This window comes from Ranitomeya variabilis, chromosome 4 (genome assembly GCF_051348905.1).
Source record: "Ranitomeya variabilis isolate aRanVar5 chromosome 4, aRanVar5.hap1, whole genome shotgun sequence".
Classification (NCBI taxonomy): domain Eukaryota; kingdom Metazoa; phylum Chordata; class Amphibia; order Anura; family Dendrobatidae; genus Ranitomeya; species Ranitomeya variabilis.
Window position 1 is genome coordinate 50,086,429 of NC_135235.1, and position 26,467 is coordinate 50,112,895.

At 44.5% G+C, this 26,467-nt stretch overlaps 1 protein-coding gene across 1 annotated transcript in view; it reads right to left on the bottom strand.

The window, feature by feature from the left end:
• LOC143769705 (alpha-2-macroglobulin-like protein 1) overlaps positions 1-26,467 on the bottom strand; it is a 120,410-nt gene that overhangs the window by 26,709 nt on the left and 67,234 nt on the right. Inside the window, exons 10-13 of the mRNA XM_077258491.1 lie at positions 17,450-17,518; positions 13,337-13,439; positions 10,271-10,312; positions 9,804-9,938 (exon numbers count right to left, since the gene is read on the bottom strand). The gene's annotated coding sequence lies outside the window, so the exon portion shown is untranslated. The remainder of the gene's footprint in view (positions 1-9,803; positions 9,939-10,270; positions 10,313-13,336; positions 13,440-17,449; positions 17,519-26,467) is intronic.

A 26,467-nucleotide genomic window follows, 5' to 3' on the forward strand; every position in this document is an offset into this window, starting at 1 on the left:
AAAACAATGTCTGTGTTAAGCTGGGGATGTCAGGGGGCTCATGGGGAAGTACCTTTGGTTTCCATTGCTTCATCTACTCCCTCTGAAGTTCCGGCATTTTTGTCTGACTATTGTGATGTTTTTGAGGAGCCAAAACTTAGTTCTCTCCCCCCTCACAGGGATTGTGATTGTGCTATAGACTTGATTCCTGGCAGCAAGTTTCCTAAGGGTCGTTTGTTCAATCTGTCTGTGCCTGAGCATGCTGCTATGCGAGAGTATATTAAGGAGTCCTTGGAAAAGGGACATATCCGTCCATCCTCATCCCCTTTAGGAGCAGGTTTTTTTTTCGTGGGTAAAAAAGATGGCTCCCTGAGGCCCTGTATTGATTATCGCCTGTTGAATAAGATTACAGTCAAATACCAGTATCCTTTGCCACTATTGACTGATTTATTTGCTCGTATTAAAGGGGCAAAGTGGTTCTCCAAGATTGATCTTCGGGGTGCGTATAATTTGGTGCGGATTAAGCAGGGAGATGAGTGGAAAACTGCATTTAATACGCCCGAGGGCCATTTTGAGTATTTGGTAATGCCTTTTGGTCTTTCTAATGCCCCTTCAGTCTTTCAGTCCTTATGCACGATATTTTCCGTAAATACCTGGATAAATTTATGATTGTGTATTTAGATGATATTTTGATTTTTTCGGATGACTGGGAGTTGCATGTTCAACAGGTTAGGAAGGTTTTTCAGGTTTTGCGGGCCAATTCTTTGTTTGTAAAGGGTTCAAAGTGTATTTTTGGGGTTCAGAAGATCTCTTTTTTGGGGTACATTTTTTCCCCTTCTTCTGTTGAGATGGATCCTGTCAAGGTTCGGGCTATTTGTGATTGGACGCAGCCTACTTCCCTGAAGAGTCTTCAGAAATTCTTGGGCTTTGCTAATTTCTATCGTCGATTTATAACTGGGTTTTCAAGTGTTGCTAAGCCTCTGACTGATTTGACTAAGAAGGGTGCTGATGTTGCCAATTGGTCCTCTGCGGCTGTGGAGGCCTTTCGGGAGCTTAAGCGCCGCTTTTCTTCTGCCCCTGTGTTGCGCCAGCCTGATGTTTCGCTCCCTTTTCAGGTCGAGGTTGATGCTTCCGAGATTGGAGCGGGGGCGGTTTTGTCGCAGAGAAGTCCCGATTGCTCAGTGATGAGACCATGTGCATTCTTCTCTCGAAAGTTTTCGCCTGCCGAGCGAAATTATGATGTCGGTAATCGGGAGCTCTTGGCTATGAAGTGGGCATTTGAGGAGTGGCGTCATTGGCTTGAGGGTGCTAGACATCAGGTGGTGGTCTTGACTGATCACAAGAATCTGATTTACCTTGAGTCTGCCAGGCGTCTGAATCCTAGACAGGCGCGCTGGTCGTTGTTTTTCTCCCGGTTTAATTTTGTGGTTTCATACTTGCCGGTTCGAAAAATGTGAAGGCAGATGCCCTTTCTAGGAGTTTTGAGCCTGACTCCTCTGGTGATTCTGAGCCTACGGGTATCCTTAAGGATGGGGTGATTTTGTCTGCTGTCTCCCCAGACTTGCGACGTGCTTTGCAGGAGTTTCAGACTGATAGGCCTGATCGTTGTCCGTCTGGGAGACTGTTTGTTCCAGATGAGTGGACCAGTAGAGTCATCTCGGAGGTTCATTCTTCTGTGTTGGCAGGCCACCCTGGAATTTTTGGTACCAGAGATTTGGTGGCCAGGTCCTTCTGGTGGCCTTCCCTGTCTCGGGATGTGCGTACTTTTGTACAGTCTTGTGATGTTTGTGCTCGGGCCAAGCCTTGCTGTTCTCGGGCTAGTGGATTGTTGTTGTCCTTGCCTATTCCGAAGAGGCCGTGGACGCACATCTCTATGGACTTTATCTCGGACCTCCCGGTTTCTCAGAAAATGTCCGTCATTTGGGTGGTGTGTGACCGTTTTTCTAAGATGGTTCATTTGGTACCCTTGCCCAAATTGCCTTCTTCATCGGAGTTGGTTCCTTTTGTTTTTTCAGAATGTGGTTCGTTTACATGGTATCCCGGAAAACATCGTTTCTGACAGGGGATCTCAATTTGTGTCTAGGTTCTGGCGAGCGTTCTGTGCCAGGATGGGCATTGATTTGTCTTTCTCGTCTGCATTCCATCCTCAGACTAATGGCCAGACGGAGCAAACTAATCAGACCTTGGAGACTTATTTGAGGTGTTTTGTGTCTGCTGATCAGGATGATTGGGTCGCCTTTTTGCCGTTGGCAGAGTTTGCCCTTAATAATCGGGCCAGTTCTGCCACTCTGGTTTCTCCTTTCTTTTGCAATTCAGGGTTTCAAATCTCAAGTGAGGATGAAATAGACACGAGGTAACAATCTTCAAAATCATATGAAAAACCTCAATCTAAAATGGTATAATTTTATTATTAAAAACAAGGCAGACAGAACCACCTAGAACCAAACACACAAAAAACCAAAAAACGTGAAAAAAAAGTGCACAAAACGACTAAAATCAGTGGGAAAAACCTGGACAACCCTACTCCAACCACTAGTTTATCCCTACCTGGCTGCGGAGGTAGGCACCCTAGGGGGAGCGTTATGGCGCCCCCGCTCCTCGATGGCTGACCCTGGGGGCCCTGATTGACCCTACAGCCTCTAGTGTAAGCCACTACCCACACACTAAAGGGTCCTCTAGCGCTATACAGAAAAATACTATTATAGGGATAGCCTGATTCCCACCAAAGAAACGCTAAATGTACACAGACACATATGGCGATATGTATGTCTCAATGGTATAATTGATTCACAGCGGCCCCAACATCCTATGCCTCGTGTAAAATCCAGTTACACATACAGATCCACCTGATCGTCTGGGCATAAATGTATATAAATATTTTTATGGGCAAACATTTACAGTGGTGTGGTTAGAGATCCTAAAGGCCAGCTCGGCTGAATAGATTCGTATGATTCCAGATGCTTAAGCCAAATTAACCACAAATATATTCATATAGTTAGAGATACTTAAGGCCACATTGGCTCAATGTCATATATGGATCATGTCTCATTTGGACAATTCCAACACCATTCCAACAATACTAACAATAGCCCATATGTAGCCACCAAATATGGCCATTGATACTCATCTGAGCCGCTGTGTACCACCAACTGCCATATCAAGAACACGCCTCAACGCGTTTCGCCTTCGCAGGCTCATCAGGAGGCCAGATATACTGATGTATTGTGTATCATCATGTTGTGGATAGCTGAATGCCCTCTGTCGCTCAACTCACATTTATAACTACCGCCGGACTAAGACACGTGTATGGTCTCCTTACCACTTCCTGTCGGATCTAGTGGTTTGCTTTGCGCATGTCCGCACGCCCTCTGCGCAGAAAGAACAACATATCACTGCTTGTGCGCATGAAGCTGATACAGCAATAGTGCGCATGTCTACGGAATTCCACGTAGCTTCACAGCGCATGCTCCGGAGAGCCGGTAAAAATACTGCCAGAATACCAGCTATACCGCTCAAAGATACTGAACTCCCGCGCATGCCCCAAAGGAACCGATATTGCTTTGTCCCCACCACGTATGCTGCAGAATACTTGTCATCGCAACTTCATCTAGTCTCTAGTAAATTACACTGTGCCCGCATCCTAAGTGTGCAGAACCAGCCCCAGTGTCCTTTTGTCGCGCATCAAGCCGCAGGAGCGTTAATACGCAAGTATATGAAACAACCTTTCACATTATTCCACCACGCTAGCTACGGAGACCAAAAGTCTGTATTTTCAAGATGCTAGCTATGTAATTCAGAGATCCTATATTTTAACACGTGCCACATGGGCTAGCATCGGCTGATAGTATACCAGATAGTATTGATATAATATAGAATCATATGTCAGCGGATAATTGCATGGAAATCCATGTGAGACCTCCACAGGGAGAGTCCCCCTCGTCACTATGGCACGAACCTGTCATAGTTCGTGCCATAGTGACGAGGGGGACTCTCCCTGTGGAGGTATACTATCAGCCGATACTAGCCCATGTGGCACGTGTTAAAATATAGGATCTCTGAATTACATAGCTAGCATCTTGAAAATACAGACTTTTGGTCTCCGTAGCTAGCGTGGTGGAATAATGTGAAAGGTTGTTTCATATACTTGCGTATTAACGCTCCTGTGGCTTGATGCGCGACAAAAGGACACTGGGGCTGGTTCTGCACACTTAGGATGCGGGCACAGTGTAATTTACTAGAGACTAGATGAAGTTGCGATGACAAGTATTCTGCAGCATACGTGGTGGGGACAAAGCAATATCGGTTCCTTTGGGGCATGCGCGGGAGTTCAGTATCTTTGAGCGGTATAGCTGGTATTCTGGCAGTATTTTTACCGGCTCTCCGGAGCATGCGCTGTGAAGCTACGTGGAATTCCGTAGACATGCGCACTATTGCTGTATCAGCTTCATGCGCACAAGCAGTGATATGTTGTTCTTTCTGCGCAGAGGGCGTGCGGACATGCGCAAAGCAAACCACTAGACGCGACAGGAAGTGGTAAGGAGACCATACACGTGTCTTAGTCCGGCGGTAGTTATAAATGTGAGTTGAGCGACAGAGGGCATTCAGCTATCCACAACATGATGATACACAATACATCGGTATATCTGGCCTCCTGATGAGCCTGCGAAGGCGAAACGTGTTGAGGCGTGTTCTTGATATGGCAGTTGGTGGTACACAGCAGCTCAGATGAGTATCAATGGCCATATTTGGTGGCTACATATGGGCTATTGTTAGTATTGTTGGAATGGTGTTGGAATTGTCCAAATGAGACATGATCCATATATGACATTGAGCCAATGTGGCCTTAAGTATCTCTAACTATATGAATATATTTGTGGTTAATTTGGCTTAAGCATCTGGAATCATACGAATCTATTCAGCCGAGCTGGCCTTTAGGATCTCTAACCACACCACTGTAAATGTTTGCCCATAAAAATATTTATATACATTTATGCCCAGACGATCAGGTGGATCTGTATGTGTAACTGGATTTTACACGAGGCATAGGATGTTGGGGCCGCTGTGAATCAATTATACCATTGAGACATACATATCGCCATATGTGTCTGTGTACATTTAGCGTTTCTTTGGTGGGAATCAGGCTATCCCTATAATAGTATTTTTCTGTATAGCGCTAGAGGACCCTTTAGTGTGTGGGTAGTGGCTTACACTAGAGGCTGTAGGGTCAATCAGGGCCCCCAGGGTCAGCCATCGAGGAGCGGGGGCGCCATAACGCTCCCCCTAGGGTGCCTACCTCCGCAGCCAGGTAGGGATAAACTAGTGGTTGGAGTAGGGTTGTCCAGGTTTTTCCCACTGATTTTAGTCGTTTTGTGCACTTTTTTTTCACGTTTTTTGGTTTTTTGTGTGTTTGGTTCTAGGTGGTTCTGTCTGCCTTGTTTTTAATAATAAAATTATACCATTTTAGATTGAGGTTTTTCATATGATTTTGAAAATTCAGGGTTTCACCCTCGTTTTTCATCTGGTCAGGTGGAATCTTCGGATTGCCCTGGAGTGGACACTGTGGTGGATAGACTGCACCAGATTTGGAGTCATGTGGTGGACAATTTGAAGTTGTCTCAGGAGAAGACTCAACAGTTTGCTAATCGTCATCGTCGTGTGGGTCATCGTCTTCGTGTTGGGGACTTGGTGTGGTTGTCTTCTCGTTTTGTCCCTATGAAGGTCTCTTCTCCTAAGTTTAAACCTCGGTTCATAGGTCCTTATAAGATTTTGGAGATTCTTAATCCTGTATCTTTTCGTTTGGACCTACCAGCATCTTTCGCCATTCATAATGTCTTCCATCGGTCGTTGTTGCGGAGGTACGAGGTACCGGTTGTTCCTTCTGTTGAGCCTCCTGCTCCTGTGCTGGTGGAGGGTGAATTGGAGTATGTTGTGGAAAAGATTTTGGACTCTCGCGTTTCCAGACGGAGACTTCAATATTTGGTTAAATGGAAGGGATACGGTCAGGAAGATAATTCTTGGGTGACTGCCTCTGATGTTCATGCCTCTGATTTGGTCCGCGCCTTTCATAGGGCGCATCCAGATCGCCCTGGTGGTTCTCATGAGGGTTCGGTGCCCCCTCCTTAAGGGGGGGGTACTGTTGTGAATTCTGTTTTTGGCTCCCTCTGGTGGCTACTGGTGGTACTGGCTTACTTTTGTCTTTTATTTCCAGTGCACCTGTTCCCATCAGGAATTGGGAGTTTCCTATTTAGTTTGGCTTCTCAGTCATTCTAGTGCCGGCAATCAATGTTACCAGAGCACCTCTGTTGCTTGCTACCTGCTCCAAGTCTGCAATTCAGCTAAGTTGGATCTTTTGTATTTTTGTGTTTGTTTGTCCAGCACGCATTAATATTCTGTTGCTGCTGGAAGCTCTAGTGATCTGAAATTACTACTCCGGTGTCATGAGTTGATATCGGAGTTAAAGGTAATTTCAGGATGGTTTTTTAGGGTTTTGAGGTGACCGCGAAGTCCTCTTTCGTATTTTCTGCTATCTAGTCAGAGGGCCTCTCTTTGCTGAACCTATATTCATACTGCGTACGTGTTTTTCTCTTACCTAACCGTTATTATATGTGGGGGGCTACTATCACTTTTGGGGTTTCCCTGGAGGCAAGTCAGGTCTGTGTATTCCTCTACTAGGGGTAGCTAGATCTCCGGCTGGTGCGAGACGTCTAGGGATAAAACGTAGGCACGCCCCCCGGCTACTATTATTTGTGTGTTAGGTTCAGCATCGCGGTCATCTGAGATTCCAGCTTCCTAGAGCTAGTCCGTTTTTGCCTGAGTCCCTGCCATTGGGAATCATGACAGTCGTTTGCCATTCACAATGTGTTCCATAGGTCCTTATTGCGGCTGTACATTGTGCCTGTGGTTCCTGCTGTTGACCCTCCTGCTCCGGTCTTGGTTGGGGACGAGTTGGAGTGTGTGGTGGAGAAGATCTTAGATTCTCGTCTCTCTAGACGGAGGCTTCAGTAGCTGGTCAAATGGAAGGGCTATGGTCAGGAGGATAATTCCTGGGTGGTCGCCTCTGATGTTCATGCGGCCAATTTGGTTCGTGCCTTTCACGCTGCCCATCCTGATCGCCCTGGTGGTCGTGGTGAGGGTTCGGTGACCCCTCCTTAAAGGGGGGGTACTGTTATGAACTATACTTTTGGGGCTCCCTCTTGTGGTCACTCGCGGTATGGCTCTTGGATCTCTTTCCCCAGGTTGGTAGTCACCTGCTTCGTTAAGACTCTGGGTGTTTCTATTTAAACTTCCTGGAGTCTTAGTCCATTGCCTGGCATCCATGTAATCAGTCCTTGTCTGGTTGCTCTTGTCTACTGGTCCTGATTTTTGCAACATAAGCTAAGTCCTGCTTTCTTGTTTTTTTTTGTTTATTTGTATTATTCTGTTTTTGTCCAGCTTGTTCATAATGTGATTCCTGATTTTGCTGGATGCTCTTAGGGAGCTGATATTCTCCCCCCATACCGTTAGTCGGTACGGGGGTTCTTGGATATTCAGCGTGGATATTTTGGTAGGGTTTTTCGCTGACCACATAAGTCCGCTTTCTATATTTCTGCTATTATTTAGTGGGCCTCTCTTTGCTGAATCTAGTTCATACTTACGTTTGTCCTTTCCTCTTACCTCACCGTTATTATTTGTTGGGGGCCTGTATCTACTTTGGGGTATCTTTCTCTGGAGGCAAGTGAGGTCTGTATTTTCTCTGAAAGGGTTAGTTAGATCTCCGGCTGGCGCGAGACGTCTAGAACCAACGTAGGCACGTTCCCCGGCTGCTATTATTTGTGGGCTACGATCAGGTATGTGGTCAGCTCAGTTACCACCTCCCTAAGAGCTAGTTTTTATGTTTGCAGACTTTGCTGAAGACCCTGAGATCCTCTGCCATTAGGATCACAACAGTACTGTCCGCCATTACCAAGCAGCAGGTGTCTTCTCTGCACAGTGGACCCCGGGCTGCGAACGCACCTTATACCATCCTTATTATTATTTGGTGCGTTCTGCCAGCCCTAACAACAACAACTGTTAAGAGTAGACTTTGTGCAGCAGGTCTTCATGGAAAAATAGCTGCTAGAAAACCACTGCTAAGGACAGGCAACAAGCAGAAGAGACTTGTTTCGGCTAAAGAACACAAGGAATGGACAGTAAACCAGTGGAAATCTGTGCTTTGGTCTGATGAGTCCAAATTTGATATCTTTGGTTCCAACCACCGTTTCTTTGTGCGATGCAGAAAAGGTGAACGGATGGACTCTACATGCCTGGTTCCCACCGTGAAGCATGGAGGAGGAGGTGTGATGGTGTGGGGGTGCTTTGCTGGTGACACTGTTGGGGATTTATTCAAAATTGAAGGCATACTGAACCAGCATGGCTACCACAGCATCTTGCAGTGGCATGCTATTCCATCCGGTTTGAGTTTAGTGGACCATCATTTATTTTTCAACAGGACAATGTCTCCAAACACACCTCCAGGCTGTGTAAGGGCTATTTGACCAAGAAGGAGAGTGATGGGGTGCTACGCCAGATGACCTGGCCTCCACAGTCACCAGACCTGAACCCAATCGAGATGGTTTAGGATGAGCTGGACCGCAGAGTGAAGGCAAAAGGGCCAAAAAGTGCTAAGCATCTCTGGGAACTCCTTCAAGATTGTTGGAAGACCATTTCTGGTGACTACCTCTTGAAGCTCATCAAGAGAATGCCAAGAGTGTGCAAAGCAGTCATCAAAGCAAAAGGTGGCTACTTTGAAGAATCTAGAATATAAGACATATTTTCAGTTGTTTCACACTTTTTTGTTAAGTATATAATTCCACATTTGTGAATTCATAGTTCTGATGCCTTCAGTGTGAGTTTACAATTTTTATAGTCATGAAAATACAGAAAAATCTTTAAATGAGAAGGCGTGTCCAAACTTTTGATCTGTGTTGTATATTTTTATGTTTTTGAAACTTTATTTAATTTTCTTATGGGACTTGAACCCAAGATCACTTGATTGCCTATTCACTGCACTGCAGTGTACTGTGAAAATGATAATCTCATATAAAGTTCAGTCACAGTCTGTGTTTTATAGGAGTTTTAACATAGCAGATATGTAGCTTCAACAGTCCGCAACTGCATCGCATGGAGGGTCTATGGCCATTAGAAGTGACGGCCGCCATTTTAAAAGCAACCGTCATACTTGATGGTGGTGTTTAGGAGGTTGAACTGATGTGATCATAGCTAGGTCAGTTACTTTTGGATGCCAGCTACGTAAGAGAGACTTCAGCAGTGCTTCATGGAGCAGGCTCGGTTCCTGAGCCCGATACATATACAGTAGCGATGGTGCACAAACGCTGCACATGTATATGGGCTGTCTTTAGGGGGTTAGATATCTCCAGTCACAGAATGTTCTACCTCAGACTACATCAGTGTACAATAAAGGGTTCTGATTAGTGATGAGCGAGTATACTCGTTGCTCGGGTTTTCAAGAGCACGCTCGGGTTATCTCTGAGTATTTGTTAGTGTTCGGAGATTAAGTTTTCATTGCTGCAGCTGAATGATTTACAGCTATTAGCCAGCTTGATTACATGTGGGGATTCCCTAGTAACCAGGCAACCCCCACACATACTCAGCCTGGATAGTAGCTGTAAATCATTCAACTGCAGCGATGAAAATTTAATATCTGAACACTAACAAATACTTGGAGATCACCCGAGCAACGAGTACACTCGCTCATCACTAGTTCTGATACCAAGAACTGATAAAAGTGATACACTGACAAAAAAAAAGTTTTAAGAGTACGAAGAACATTAAATGTGAAGTCATACCATGGAAGAAACACCATTTGGTCTCATGAATGCTGGAGTCGACGCAGCAGCCTTTCTGCTCACATTGCTCCTTCGTTATACTTGCGTATCCACAATCCTCTCTCTCGGTAGCAGATAATGCACAGTGAGCTACAACTGAACATGGACAAGTCATTAAAATGTCATCTATTACAGTATAAAGAACCATACAGATCATGCAGCAATTAGTTTGCAAAATAGATCAAGAGTGTAATACACTAATAGGATAAGATACACAATTTTATTTCAAATAAAGACAGAAAGGACAAACTATTATAAAAACAGGGGTGTCTCAAACCATAAAAAACACACATGGGGAGAGGAGCAGCAGTGTTAGGACAGAATAAAATTCCTGCTTTCCTGAGTAATTAGCATTTTAATTCACATGCAAAGGCAATCAACCGCTGATTTTAAAACCAATGACAAAATATTCAGAGATGATTCCTTACCTGAATTCCATGGGGCATGATACTCCACCACTGTGTGCTCATCTGGAATAGAAATATATATTGAATATAAATCAGGAGCTAAAACACTGAAAAATTTGGGTAGAAATATCTAGTCACTAAAAGAAAATAGGCTATTGGCGCCAGGGCAGAATTAATATTGGTGAATATCACCCTCATATTGACGATAGAATCATGGCTTTATTATAAATTGAAAGGAAAAGACCTCGCACTCTTAAGGCCCTGTCTCACATAGCGAGATCGCTAGCGAGATCGCTGCTGAGTCACAAGTTTTGTGACGCAACAGCGACCTCAGTAGCGATCTCGCTATGTGTGCCACGTACCAGCGATCAGGCCCCTGCTGTGAGATCGCTGGTCGTGTCGGAATGGCCTGGACCTTTTTTTGGTCGTTGAGGTCCCGCTGACATCGCTGAATCGGTGTGTGTGACACCGATCCAGCGATGTCTTCACTGGTAACCAGGGTAAACATCGGGTTACTAAGCGCAGGGCCGCGCTTAGTAACCCGATGTTTACCCTGGTTACCAGCGTAAATGTAAAAAAAACCAAACAGTACATACTCACCATCTGATGTCCGTCAGGTCCCTTGCCGTCTGCTTCCTGCTCTGACTGAGATCCGGCCGTACAGTGAGAGCACAGCACAGCAGTGACGTCACCGCTGCGCTCTGCTCTCACTGTACGGCGGCACTGTCAGAGCAGGAAGCAGACGGCAAGGGACCTGACGGACATCAGATGGTGAGTATGTACTGTTTGTTTTTTTTGGTAACCAGGGTAAACATCGGGTTACTAAGCGCGGCCCTGCGCTTAGTAACCCGATGTTTACCCTGGTTACCCGGGTGCTGCAGGGGGACTTCGGCATCGTTGAAGACAGTTTCAACGATGCCGAAGTCATTCCCCTGATTGTTGGTCGCTGGAGAGAGCTGTCTGTGTGACAGCTCCCCAGCGACCACACAGCGACTTACCAACGATCACGGCCAGGTCGTATCGCTGGTCGTGATCATTGGTAAATCGCTATGTGAGATGGGGCCTTTAGACAATCTACATGTCCTCGATGCAGCTGGGACCCCCTGATTTAGACAAGTAATTAAAGTGGGTTATCTGATGGATCGCAGACACAAAGTCCATACACAGTTTTCAGAAGAATTTAGAAGGCAGCAGATTTATGGCCTGTGGAGATGCCTTATCGCCCTTGCCTCTCTATGTTCAGAGAACTGTAAATTGTCTGGTGCATTGGACTTCTGGAAAATCTGAATATTAATTATTTAGACATTGTATAGCACTATCATTAGGGAACTTTACATATGATACTGTTACTAGGTGTGCCAGCATTACTTGAGCAATGTATGGTGGTATTTGCCTTTGTATTTTGTGGAATTCTAATGGAATGTTTTTACTTTATTTAAGAGTATTATTTTAGACATATGTTTGGAATTTTTATAAGGCCTACATGTTGTATTTTGCTGTTGATTGGGCTCCAAACACGATACTGATAATTATTCTATAGTTGTCATGATCCGTTCCAGGGTTTAATCCTGACTGCCCTTTTTCAGGGTGGATCATGTCAAGGGTTAACTTTGCTCTGCCTCGTTCTGGGTTAGGTTTACTATTTAGCTCCCATGCATCCTGCTGGCGGTGTCAGCTATAGTTCTGCCTTCGGTGTGTGAACCTGACTCTGGTAACCCTTGATTTGTCCTGCTGTGATCCCTGACTTGCCCTGTGTCTGTTGTCTTCCTCTGTCTGCCATTTTCCCAGTGTTTCTCTGTTTCTCGGTTATATTATCTGGTTTCTGACTCAGCCTGTATTCAGACTCACTACTGCTTTCTGTCTTTTTCTTATCCACTTCCGACCGTTGCTGAACCCCCTGGCTTGTTCCTGACCACGTATTCTGCTTACTCCTTTTTGTACTTTGCATCTGAACGTTTTTTGACTAAGCTTGTGTGACCACTCTCTCGCCACTTGTTGGTGCCTGTGCTGCTGCTCTGTGGAGTTACTCTGTGTACGCAGTCTCACTTGCCTCTCAAGCTCCCTCTGGTGGAGGTTGCATTACACTGCACTGTAGCAGCATGACAATAGTATTTAGCTACAGCAAGTGACACGCTGATCAATACATAACACTGGCGCGTAGTTTGGGATCACTGCTCTATTTGCATAGAGAGGCCACTAATCCATTAAAACTCCCAAGCGAGTGAAACAGCAGAGAGTCTATTGACATTATTGTAACACACTCTAATCAAGTGAACAGTATTCTGAAAAATCAATGCACTGTACAGTACTGTGCAAAAGTTTTAGGCAGGTTTGTGAAAAATGATGCAAAGAATGCTTGAAAAATGGAAGTGTTGGTAGTTTATTTTTATCCATTAATAACATGCAAACTGAATGAACAAAATAAAAATCTAAATCAAATTAGCATTTATTGTGACCACCATCTGTATTCAAAACAGCATCAATTCTTCTCAGTTCACTTGTACACAGATTTTGACGGAAATTGGCAAGGAGATTGTTCCAAACATCTTGGAGAACTAACCACATGTAGGCTTGCGCAAATTCCATTAAGAAGGCATCTGATTGGCCCCAAATTTATTCTGCAGCTGGAAAACGACACCACACATACTGCTAAGAACAATCTTCAGCGTAAAGAAGAACAAGAAGTGCTGGAAGGGATGATATGGTCCCCAAAGAACGCTGATATCAACATAATTGAGTCTGTCTTAGATTACATGAGGACACAGAAGGATTTGTACCTGAGACATCCACAGAAGATCTGAGGTTATTTCTCCATGATGTTTGGCACAATCTCCCTGTTGTGTTCTTTCAAAAACTGTGTACAAGTGACAAGTCAACCGAGAAGAATTGATGCTGTTTTGAAGGCAAAGGGCTGAGACACCAAATATTCATTGGATTTTGGTTTCATTAACTTTTGTAATTAGTAAAAAATAAGCTCTTAGCCCATTTGTTTTTTAAAGCATCCTTTGTTTGCAGCATTTTTTTTCCTAAACTGACTAAAAATTAGGCACAATACTGTAAATAAGTTTAATTCTTTATATCACATACCTGGATCATAGTAATCCAACGCGACAGCAGTGGCAGGCTGCAGATTCTCCACCAGAGCTTCTTGTTCCACAGAAAACTCCAAGCTTACAGTTTCATGGGAGATCTGCAAATGAATCAAACGTGAAAAATGTAACATCTGCATACGAAAGAAAATGGCTGTGTGGGTATACATCTTTTTACAGTGCTATGGAATTGGTCAGCACTAGAAAAGCAACCAGAATGTTATAGCTGTGCCAAGATGGCGTCATTCTAGGTGTTGTGTTTGAAAATTCCACAAAATACCATAGGATAGGTAAAACAAATTGCAAAAACTTAGAAAAAGAAGTTACTGGTAAAAAGTTTCTTGTAGTTCTCAACAAGGCTGTGACAGTTTCCACATAATTAAGAGTTAAGCGAATAACAAAAAATTTCAGATTGTTGTCATTTTATCCATTGGCAAATTTTCTATCATGGATGGCTTCCATTGTCTTAAACAGAATTTAACAGGAGGCTTTGCTATTTAATCTGAGAACAGCATGATGTAGGGGCAGAGACCCTGATCCCAGTGATGTGTCATTAATTAGGTTGTGTGGCTGTTTCAATAAAATCAGTGTTTTATCAGCATTAGATTATTACTAGAGGATAGCTGTTTCTTGCCTCCTCGCCCAACCTCACCCCCCCCCCAACACTGATTAGCTTCTTACTGTCAATATACGGTGTAGACAGAAAGCTGCCAATCTGGGTGGTGGGCGAGTTACAGTGGGGAAAAAAAGTATTTAGTCAGCGACCCATTGTGCAATTTTCCCACTTAAAAATATGAGAGAGGCCTGTAATTGACATCATAGGTAGACCACAACTATGAGACTCAAAATTGAGGAAACAAATCCAGAAAATCACTTTGTCTGATTTGGCAAGATTTATTTTGCAAATTATGGTGGAAAATAAGTATTTTGTGACCTAAAAACAAGCAAGATTTCTGGCTCACACAGACCTGTAACTTCTTCTTTAAGAGGCTCCTCTGTCCTCCACTCATTACCTGTAGTAATGGCTCCTGTTTGAACTTGTTATCGGTATAAAACACACCTGTGCACACCCTCAAACAGTCTGACTCCAAACTCCACTATGGTGAAGACCAAAGAGCTGTCAAAGGACAATAGAAACAAAATTGAAGCCCTGCACCAGGCTGGGAAGACTGAATCTGCAATAGGCAGGCAGCTTGGTGTGATGGAATCAACTGTGGGGGCAATAATAAGAAAATGAAAGACATTCAAGACCATTGATAATCTCCCTCGATCTTGGGCTCTACGATAGATCTCACCCCGTGGGGTCAAAATGATCAAAACAACAGTGAGCAACAATCCCAGAACCACACGGGGGACCTAGTGAATGACCTGCATAGAGCTGGGACCACTGTAACAAAGGCTACCATCATTAACACACTACACCACCAGGGACTCACATTCTGCAGTGCCAGACGTGTCCCCCTGCTTAAGCCAGTACATGTCCGGGCCCATCTGCAGTTTGCTAGAGAGCATTGGGATAAACCAGAAGAGTATTGGGAGAAGGTCATATGGTCTGAGGAAACCAAAGTACAACTGTTTGGAGTCGTGTTTGGAGGAGGCAGAATGCTGAGTTGCATCCAAAGAACACCATTCCTACTGTGAAGCATGGGGGTGGCAACATCATGTTTTGGGGCTGTTTCTCTGCAAAGGGACCAGGACGACTGATCCGTGTACATGAAAGAATGAATGGCGCCATGTATCGTGAGATTTTGAGTGCAAACCTCCTTCCATCAGCAAGGGCATTGAAGATGAAACCTGGATGGATGGGTCTTTCAGCATGATAATGATCCCAAGCACACTGCCAGGGCAAAAAAGGAGTGGCTTTGTAAGATGCATATGAAGCTCCTGGAGTGGCCTAGCCGGTCTCCAGATCTCAACCCCATAGAAAACCTTTTGGAGGGAGTTGAAAGTCCTTGTGGCCCAGCGAAAGGAACAAAACATCGCTGCTCTAGAGGAGATCTGCATGAAGGAATGGGCCAACATACCACTAACAGTGTGTGCCAACCTTGTGAAGACTTACAGTAAATGTTTGACCTCTGTCATTGCCAACAAAGGACATATAGCAAAATATTGAGATGAACTTTTGTTAATGACCAAATACTTATTTTCCACCATAATTTGCTAAATAAATCTTGCCAAATCAGACAAGGTGATTTTCTGGATTTGTTTTCTCATTTTGACTCTCATAGTTGTGGTCTACCTATGATGTCAGTTACAGGCCTCTCTCATCTTTTTAAGTGGGAGAACTTGCACAATTGGTGGCTGACTAAATACTTGTTTTTCCCACTGTACATAGGGCTCAAAATTCCGAGCTCTGCTAGATCTACAGCAGAGAAAACAGTGATTCTGTCACAACTGCTGCAGCTGATAAACTAAGTGATACATCGCTGGCATCAGGGTCTCTGACCCTACACCGTGCTGCTGTCAGATTACATGATGACAAATTCCCTTTAAGCAGTGAATAGGACTCCATAATGCATACGTTGCCCATTGATAAAATGCAGAGTCGGTGAGTTTTTACTAATTAACTTATCTCTAATTACTACAATATACACTCACTGGCCACTTTATTAGGTACACCTGTCCAACTTCTTGTTAACACTTAATTTCTAATCAGCCAATCACATGGCGGCAACTCAGTGCATTTAGGCATGTAGACATGGTCAAGACAATCTCCTGCAGTTCAAACCGAGCATCAGTATGGGGAAGAAAGGTGATTTGAGTGCCTTTGAACGTGGCATGGTTGTTGGTGCCAGAAGGGCTGGTCTGAGTATTTCAGAAACTGCTGATCTACTGGGATTTTCACGCACAACCATCTCTAGGGTTTACAGAGAATGGTCCGAAAAAGAAAAAAAATCCAGTGAGCGGCAGTTCTGTGGGCGGAAATGCCTTGTTGATGCCAGAGGTCAGAGGAGAATGGGCAGACTGGTTCGAGCTGATAGAAAGGCAACAGTGACTCAAATCGCCACCCGTTACAACCAAGGTAGGCCTAAGAGCATCTCTGAACGCACAGTGCGTCGAACTTTGAGGCAGATGGGCTACAGCAGCAGAAGACCACACCGGGTACCACTCCTTTCAGCTAAGAACAGGAAACTGAGGCTACAATTTGTACAAGCTCATCGAAATTGGACAGTAGAAGATTGGAAAAACGTTGCTTGGTCTGATGAGTCTCGATTTCTGCTGCGACATTCGGATGGTAGGGTCAGAATTTGGCGTAAACAACATGAAAGCATGGATCCATCCTGCCTTGTATGGAGCATCTTTGGGATGTGCAGCCGACAAATCTGCGGCAACTGTGTGATGCCATCATGTCAATATGGACCAAAATCTCTGAGGAATGCTTCCAGCACCTTGTTGAATCTATGCCACGAAGAATTGAGGCAGTTCTGAAGGCAAAAGGGGGTCCAACCCGTTACTAGCATGGTGTACCTAATAAAGTGGCCGGTGAGTGTAGTTTAGTTTCCTGTGACTGAATATGAAACACCAACGCTCCTGCAAATAAAGAAAACATTTATTGAACAGTGGCCACTGTCATAACTAAACCAGATTTCTATTTGTAGGGATTTTATTTTGTGAGCTTGTACATTTTGCTGAAGCGACTGCTCTGAGATGCCATATCACAGCTACAAGGACACAGAACACTACTGTCTGATGAAAACTCATTAACTCCTATGGGAGAGTGGTGTGTGCTGTGCAGAGGTCTCTGTGCAGAGGAAAGGGGAGAAGGTGGGCTGTGACCATCACCTTGTGTCAGTGGGGAATCTTCCAGCTTTCTAACACAGGTGTTGCCTTATATATTACTGCATGTCATGGAAACAAGATGACTCCAGAGGAGCCATTAATATGTAATAGAAAGTATCAGCCTATTGTGAGGCTCAGGGGTCATGGCATGAGAAATTAGAGACAAATTATCAAAAATGTAAAATAAATATATGACATAAAAACTTTAAACAACACGTTACTTTTGTTCTACATATTCCCTTTAAAGCAACAATCTATGAATATACCAGGCCTCAGTAATCAAACCTGTTTCAATGACATCCAATGCTTTATAAGAAGAATTCTGTCTCACCTTTTTTAGGTAAATGGTAACATTTTCAGGTAATATTTCTGTTCTTTCCACCAAAGGATGTTTCTTCAGCTAAACAAAAAAGGGATCATGTAAATGTCATTTCAGGATATCAATTAGCAATAATAGTGACTAGAGATGAGCAAATCTTTAGAATTCAAATTTGTCCGTTTTGGTGAATTTTTCTAAAAAAAAAAAAAAAAAAATTATTGATGAATAAATTATGGATGAATTGTAGGTACTCAACCCTAAAAAATGTGTATACTTCGTTGAGATGTCCTATGATTGTATCTTACCTCATTCATGTTGATTAACCCAAATATAACCTTCGTCATGGTAATATAATCTCGACAAGTATCGCTATGGACTGATAAATGGTAAGCTTTTTTGGGGCGTGGCCTTACTGAACAGTGGAGCAGTCACACCAGAAAAGAGCTCCTGCATATAGGAGGAATTTCCTAAGTTTTTTACCCCACCAGAGACAATGTTCCCTACAGCGTGGATCTACCTTCAACGGCTGACCGTGGGAGAAGCTGGGAACCCTTCTTTTGCAGCTCGGGAAGCGCTGTTCGGCTTGGTTGAGGAGGCAGCGGCGTGGAGAGGCGCCATCTTCTATCCAGCATACACCAGCGCTCTGCGACCAGCGAAAAGTACCGCCCGCTACATACCAGGCCACAATCCCCTAATCCTCCATACCGCTCACCGTTCACCTAAACCAGCCTCCCGCCGCTACCACAGACCTTGGTGCAGCGTCACCGTAACATCTTGTTAGGTGTCAAATTCCTGCCGCTGCACAGGGGGAATCTCAAACTATGTCCGCTGCGGTCTCCCATTCTTCTCCAGCCACAGTGGAACTGCAGCGCCCCAGAGTCCTGGTCGTTGCAGTAACGTCGCTCTGCCGCTAAGGGGAGTGATGGTACGTCTGATTGTACTAAAAGAGTTCACCTGGCCAGGTATCACAGTCACACATTACACTTCACACTCCGGACACCAGGGGGAGCAAAGGGTTCTATGTATTAGGCCACTCCTCACACTCTGGTAAAACTGGGGGTTGGACAGGAAGTTAGGAAGAAGCTGACTGGGTTTTGCCCAGGTAACATCTAGTGAGAGGAGAGCATATTATATGGAAAGGAGAACAAAGAGTTTACTAAATTTTACCATTTATTGCATCAAAAGATTTGGTACATAATAAAAATGGATATTGTACATCAAATACATATTATGTGAACTACCCAGGTGAGTAAAACTGACCGAAGGTCCACAGGGGAAGCGAGGCTGCTACAAGCACGCAAAACGTGCGTTGGGGTGATCGGGGTCCTCACAGGAGTTGGAAACCAACAAATGGGTAATTATTACCATTAATCTTGATATGTAAACAGGCTGGTGTACTTAATGTAAGCAGAGTAGCAAGGTGGGCGGTCTATGGAATGAGCATTGAGCTGTAACATTATAGTCTGCTATGAGAGAAAACCGCACTAAGTTGCTACCATTTATCTGTTCAATGTAATAGCCTGTTTTATTATATTTGGTTATCTTCTGTGGACCTTCGGTCAGTTTTACTCACCTGGGTAGTTCACATAATATGTATTTGATGTACAATATCCATTTTTATTATGTACCAAATCTTTTGATGTAATAAATGGTAAAATGTAGTAAACTCTTTGTTCTCCTTTCCATATAATATGCGTATGAGTGATTCTAAATAGTTGGATATTTTCAATTCACTGGTATTTTTCTAATGATCTAGTGAGAGGAGAGCGTTGCTTGGGAAGATTCAGGGGGGTCCCTGTCAGGGGTGGGATCCTGACAGTTGCCTAGCAATAGGACAGATCGTTACGGAGCAGTGCCTGCACCTCATTGCGGCGGCATCTTAAGAAAGGACACAAAGCGAGGTATATTGTGGAGAAGTGAGAAACGAGATCACAGCACAAAGGGGATAAAACCAGGAGTCATGCTCCAAGATCAGCAACATCCTTCTGAGGTGCGTAGCCGGTGGCCGGAACGCCGAGGAAGTAATAGGCTCTACGCATTACTTTGAACTACGGCAGGGCAGTTAACTTTAGGTTGTCTGTCTCACCTTTTACACCTAATGAAGAGAACGGAGGCAATTGTGGGAGAGGGGCGTCTCTAGGGTAAAATAAAATAACTCCAGGCCTACCCCGTCATGCGGGTGCGTCCTATCCAAACCATCTGGGGGACGGAGAGAGAGAACAGAAACATACACGACAGTTGTGAGGACTATCCCGTGGTGCTCAGCAGGGAGGTACTACAACACCCAGGCGCTAGTAGGAAGGCTACTGATTTCCAAAGGGAACTCTGGATGTGCCTTCGGACTGGCCGGTCTCAGCTAGCCCTGTTAGCAGTGCTCTGGATTGCGGATCCCGAAGCCCTCAGTAAAGAGGTAAAGAGACTGCAACCCTGTGTCCTCATCATTTACTGCAACCAACACCATCACCTACACCTTTTATTGGGTGCCCCTTAGCAGGGCCACGGACCGGGTCAGGCCACCATGACATTCCTAGAACCGAGAGACCCGGTACCGAGTCCCCCGCTGCCCTGCGTCTGGGGGCCGCTCCAGAACCTGCTCAGCGGAGATGTCGATCCCAGCGCCTGGCTCGGACAGATACTGCACGTTTGGTTACTGCTGCCCTTCCGGGTTCAGCCATTATAACCAGTAATGTTCGGCGGCGAGCAGGTGCTCCTGGGACTAAGTCCTGCTTTTCTCCTTCTGAGCATGCCCAAGAGAAGACCTCTCATTGGAGGTCAGGGGTCACATGCTCAGGTCTTGTAGCAGCTCCTATTGCTCCACTAGGAAGGTCCTGGAGAGGTACAACTATAAAAGGTTCGCATGGCCGCAAGGCCATGCGCTAGTATCACTTGTGTTTGGCTGTTGCCAGTGGATACTCTACCACTCTATATATGTTGTTATGGACCTGGTGGTTAGGTGCACCCGGAATGACCTGATGGTTAAACTAGAAATCAGGACAAGCTCTGGGGAAGTGGGAACTCTGCTGACCGCAAACCCTACTCCTATCACACACACTAGAAATAGCCGTGGAGCGTACCTAACTCTGCCTAAAGAAAAAAAGAGAAAAGAATGGACCAAATTAAGCCTGCACAACCATGTACCAAAAAATATCAAACCATGTTTATTGAACACCAAAAAAGAACATTAAAAGCATCTAAAATACAACTAAGTGTATAACACCCCAATATAATCTCCTAGATGCATAACAATAATATGCAGCAACCAACCATATAACACATGTAGTGATATTTATCACTGAATCCAAATATATAGTGTATAAATACATTACCACATAGATCACAAAATGTGTAGTAACCAGGTCACTGGAAGGTGTAGCCCATAAAGGGTTAAGAGAGACCTAGACAAATAAGGCAAAGTTTCCCACTGAAGGGTCTATATAGACCGCATATCACCGAATAGATACTTTGCTGGATCCGCATTCCTGGTAAGTATGGAACAGCAGGTCAGGGAATAAGGCCAGAGCTGCAAAAGTTACAAAACCACATGCCGTGAATGGCCAGTCAGTGGTCAGGAGGGGTTGTAAAAAGCAGAGCCCCACGCGTATCGCCGCTACCGCGGCTTCGTCAGGGGAAGTGGGGTATCTGGTGTTCAACCAACCCATAAATAGAAGCCAAAATCTGTATTATAGCGTACCGGTGTGCTCCCACATGGAGCGGCAGAGAGGAGGCGGAGCGAGAATGTAGCCACATGTAGGAAGATGGAAAAGATACGGAGGCCTCCGTAGGACATAGTCGGCGCATGCGCAGACGCGGCTCAGTGTCTGAGCCGCACTGCGCATGCGTCAGGAGTATGAAGACGCTACGAAATGCATAAAGCGCAGGAATCAAAGAACTATATGGCTATATATTCATATGCGCAACCGAAGGGAACAATTTCTTTCCATTTTAGATGTGCAAGACAAACCAAAAAGTATATTCAATGTGGGTATATGCCAGTGTCATTATAAAAGATACCTCACAATCAGTAGTGGAGTATGTTTAAAGGTAGACTATGATGGATCATAATAAATTGATCCCGCACTAAAGATGAAGACCTAAAAAAGGGGGGGAGGGGGGGGAGGGAGAAGGTGCATGTTAATAGCAATCAATAATGACCGTATATCAATCAAGAGTAGAAATATATAAGTTGATGTTTCTTATATATATCCATAGAGGCAAATCTTCACCCGCCCAATAATCCTCCACTAATTGGCACAAAACAAACGATAAATGTCCTTTGTTGAATACTGCTTCATCACTTTAAATCCCCGAGATGGTATCAGCTGTATCCTGAGCCCAAAAAGCGAGGAAACTCAAGTCATGTATAGGGAAAGTCCAAGATGAAAAGTTCAATATTGGTCCTTCTTTAGTTCAAAACATCCGTCCCAAGCGATTCATGCTCCCATAAGATGATAAAACTGATGAAAGTGGTGGTAAAATCCATAGTAAACATCTATCCTAGACAGTCCGAGCTCCAATATGACCGAATAGCTGTAAAATCCCATAAGGCGGATACCAATGGACAACCACCCAAGAGATAACTAGGAAGAAAAGGGAACATCAATAAGGAGAGACGAACCATATCTTTAGAAGCCATAGGTCAATCAAACAGTATAAAAGACATCTGATGTTATGTCGACTGCCACTCCATGGAGATGGATCTACTAACCTAGGAACCCTGTAAATAGGAGTTCCTCATTCAAACCCACAGGGGCCACTGTTTGTAACTTAAAAATCCATTTGGACTCAATTTGGAGAAGTAGCCTACTTTTATTGCCCCCTCTCTCATTGGGGGTAAGTTTCTGCAGGCCCACCACTTGTAAATTGGCTGAGGAGCCACTGTGATTGGCCAAAAAATGTTCGGCCACTGGGGTTAGAGTCTTACCTTTCCTCTGATCTGAGGACGCCAAGTGTATTGTAGAAATGTGTTTTTGGGTGCGCCTCCTGAGCTCCTGAGTGGTTTGCCCAACGTATAACATCCTACAGGGACAAATAAGTGCGTATATCACATCCCTGGATCTACAATTGATATAAGACCTCAAGAGATGTTTAGTACACAGAATAGGGTGCATAAAGAGATCACGGGTAGGTGTCATGTGGGGACAGATATTGCAGTCTCCACATGGAAATGACCCTTTCAAGGTAATACCTCTATTGAGTTTAATCGTCGGTCTCTTAAAGTGACTCCGAGTCAAAATGTCCCTAAGGTTAGGTGCACGCCGTGCTGTGAGCAGGGGCCTATTGCTAGTGACCTCCGAAGTGTGTATGTCCGTTCGGAGAATCTGCCAGTGCCTAGACAAGATGTCACTGACCTGTTGCCAATTGTTGTTGAAATCAGTGATAAACCTGGTCTGACTCTCCTGACTTCGTCTCCTGGGGGATAAAAGAGACCCTTGATCTTGCCTCCTCGCCCTCTGATAGGCTGTGGATATTACACGCTTAGGATATCCCCTGTGGCGAAACCGATCCGAAAGCTCCCGAGCCTGGGTCAAAAAATCGGTGTCAAGGGTACAGTTTCATACATATATATCTTTTTAGGCTGGTGGGAGGAGTTATTTGTATACTCCTCCCCCTCATTCGCGGCCCACGTCCACGCCTGGTATCGCTACATAGACGATGTCTTCATTATTTGGAAAGGCACCAAAGAAGAATGCGTTATGTTCCTTAACGAGCTGAATTCCAATTCTGTTAACATTTTTCTCACATTTTCCATCTCTACCAGTGACACCACCTTTCTGGATCTGAGGGTATTTTCGCATGAACAACGTTTGGCCACTGACCTCTTTAGAAAGCCTACGTCAACGAACTCACTTCTGGAATTTTCTAGCTTCCACCCCTGGCATACAAAGGTGGGTGTCCCTACGGGACAGTTTTTACGCACCAGACGAAACTGTACCCTTGACACCGATTTTTTGACCCAGGCTCGGGAGCTTTTGGATCGGTTTCGCCACAGGGGATATCCTAAGCGTGTAATATCCACAGCCTATCAGAGGGCGAGGAGGCAAGATCAAGGGTCTCTTTTATCCCCCAGGAGACGAAGTCAGGAGAGTCAGACCAGGTTTATCACTGATTTCAACAACAATTGGCAACAGGTCAGTGACATCTTGTCTAGGCACTGGCAGATTCTCCGAACGGACATACACACTTCGGAGGTCACTAGCAATAGGCCCCTGCTCACAGCACGGCGTGCACCTAACCTTAGGGACATTTTGACTCGGAGTCACTTTAAGAGACCGACGATTAAACTCAATAGAGGTATTACCTTGAAAGGGTCATTTCCATGTGGAGACTGCAATATCTGTCCCCACATGACACCTACCCGTGATCTCTTTATGCACCCTATTCTGTGTACTAAACATCTCTTGAGGTCTTATATCAATTGTAGATCCAGGGATGTGATATACGCACTTATTTGTCCCTGTAGGATGTTATACGTTGGGCAAACCACTCAGGAGCTCAGGAGGCGCACCCAAAAACACATTTCTACAATACACTTGGCGTCCTCAGATCAGAGGAAAGGTAAGACTCTAACCCCAGTGGCCGAACATTTTTTGGCCAATCACAGTGGCTCCTCAGCCAATTTACAAGTGGTGGGCCTGCAGAAACTTACCCCCAATGAGAGAGGGGGCAATAAAAGTAGGCTACTTCTCCAAATTGAGTCCAAATGGATTTTTAAGTTACAAACAGTGGCCCCTGTGGGTTTGAATGAGGAACTCCTATTTACAGGGTTCCTAGGTTAGTAGATCCATCTCCATGGAGTGGCAGTCGACATAACATCAGATGTCTTTTATACTGTTTGATTGACCTATGGCTTCTAAAGATATGGTTCGTCTCTCCTTATTGATGTTCCCTTTTCTTCCTAGTTATCTCTTGGGTGGTTGTCCATTGGTATCCGCCTTATGGGATTTTACAGCTATTCGGTCATATTGGAGCTCGGACTGTCTAGGATAGATGTTTACTATGGATTTTACCACCACTTTCATCAGTTTTATCATCTTATGGGAGCATGAATCGCTTGGGACGGATGTTTTGAACTAAAGAAGGACCAATATTGAACTTTTCATCTTGGACTTTCCCTATACATGACTTGAGTTTCCTCGCTTTTTGGGCTCAGGATACAGCTGATACCATCTCGGGGATTTAAAGTGATGAAGCAGTATTCAACAAAGGACATTTATCGTTTGTTTTGTGCCAATTAGTGGAGGATTATTGGGCGGGTGAAGATTTGCCTCTATGGATATATATAAGAAACATCAACTTATATATTTCTACTCTTGATTGATATACGGTCATTATTGATTGCTATTAACATGCACCTTCTCCCTCCCCCCCCCCCCTCCCCCCCTTTTTTAGGTCTTCATCTTTAGTGCGGGATCAATTTATTATGATCCATCATAGTCTACCTTTAAACATACTCCACTACTGATTGTGAGGTATCTTTTATAATGACACTGGCATATACCCACATTGAATATACTTTTTGGTTTGTCTTGCACATCTAAAATGGAAAGAAATTGTTCCCTTCGGTTGCGCATATGAATATATAGCCATATAGTTCTTTGATTCCTGCGCTTTATGCATTTCGTAGCGTCTTCATACTCCTGACGCATGCGCAGTGCGGCTCAGACACTGAGCCGCGTCTGCGCATGCGCCGACTATGTCCTACGGAGGCCTCCGTATCTTTTCCATCTTCCTACATGTGGCTACATTCTCGCTCCGCCTCCTCTCTGCCGCTCCATGTGGGAGCACACCGGTACGCTATAATACAGATTTTGGCTTCTATTTATGGGTTGGTTGAACACCAGATACCCCACTTCCCCTGACGAAGCCGCGGTAGCGGCGATACGCGTGGGGCTCTGCTTTTTACAACCCCTCCTGACCACTGACTGGCCATTCACGGCATGTGGTTTTGTAACTTTGCAGCTCTGGCCTTATTCCCTGACCTGCTGTTCCATACTTACCAGGAATGCGGATCCAGCAAAGTATCTATTCGGTGATATGCGGTCTATATAGACCCTTCAGTGGGAAACTTTGCCTTATTTGTCTAGGTCTCTCTTAACCCTTTATGGGCTACACCTTCCAGTGACCTGGTTACTACACATTTTGTGATCTATGTGGTAATGTATTTATACACTATATATTTGGATTCAGTGATAAATATCACCACATGTGTTATATGGTTGGTTGCTGCATATTATTGTTATGCATCTAGGAGATTATATTGGGGTGTTATACACTTAGTTGTATTTTAGATGCTTTTAATGTTCTTTTTTGGTGTTCAATAAACATGGTTTGATATTTTTTGGTACATGGTTGTGCAGGCTTAATTTGGTCCATTCTTTTCTCTTTTTTTCTTGGTGTCGATTTATTATTGGACTTAGCCTAGCACCCTTTTTAAACGGCTGCAGTGCACCCTGTATCTACAATATTGCCTAACTCTGCCTAGACGCCTCTTCACAGCCTAAGAGCTAACTACCCCTAAAGATAGAAATAGAAGCCTTACCTTGCCTCAGAGAAATTCCCCAAAGGAAAAGGCAGCCCCCACATATATTGACTGTGAGTTAAGAGGAAAGTCACAAACACAGGAATGAAACAGGTTTTAGCAAAGGAGGCCAGTCTTCACTAAATAGTCAGAGGATAGAAAAGAGAACTGTGCGGTCAGCACAAAAAAAACTACAAAAACCACGCAGAGTATGCAAAAGGACCTCCACACCGACTCATGGTGTGGAGGTGCAACTCTGCACCCCCAGAGCTTCCAGCTAGCAAGGAAATATCATGATAGCAAGCTGGACTAGAATTAGTAGTACAAGAAATATATTCAGGAAACAATAACAGCAAATAAACTAGCAGGAACTTAGCTTCTGCTGGAGTAGACAGGTCATCTGAGAAGTCCAAGAGAGATCTGAACCAATACTAAGACATTGACAGCTGGCATGAAGTAACGATCTGAGTGGAGTTAAATAGAGAAGCCAGCCTAGCAATAAACGAGGGCAG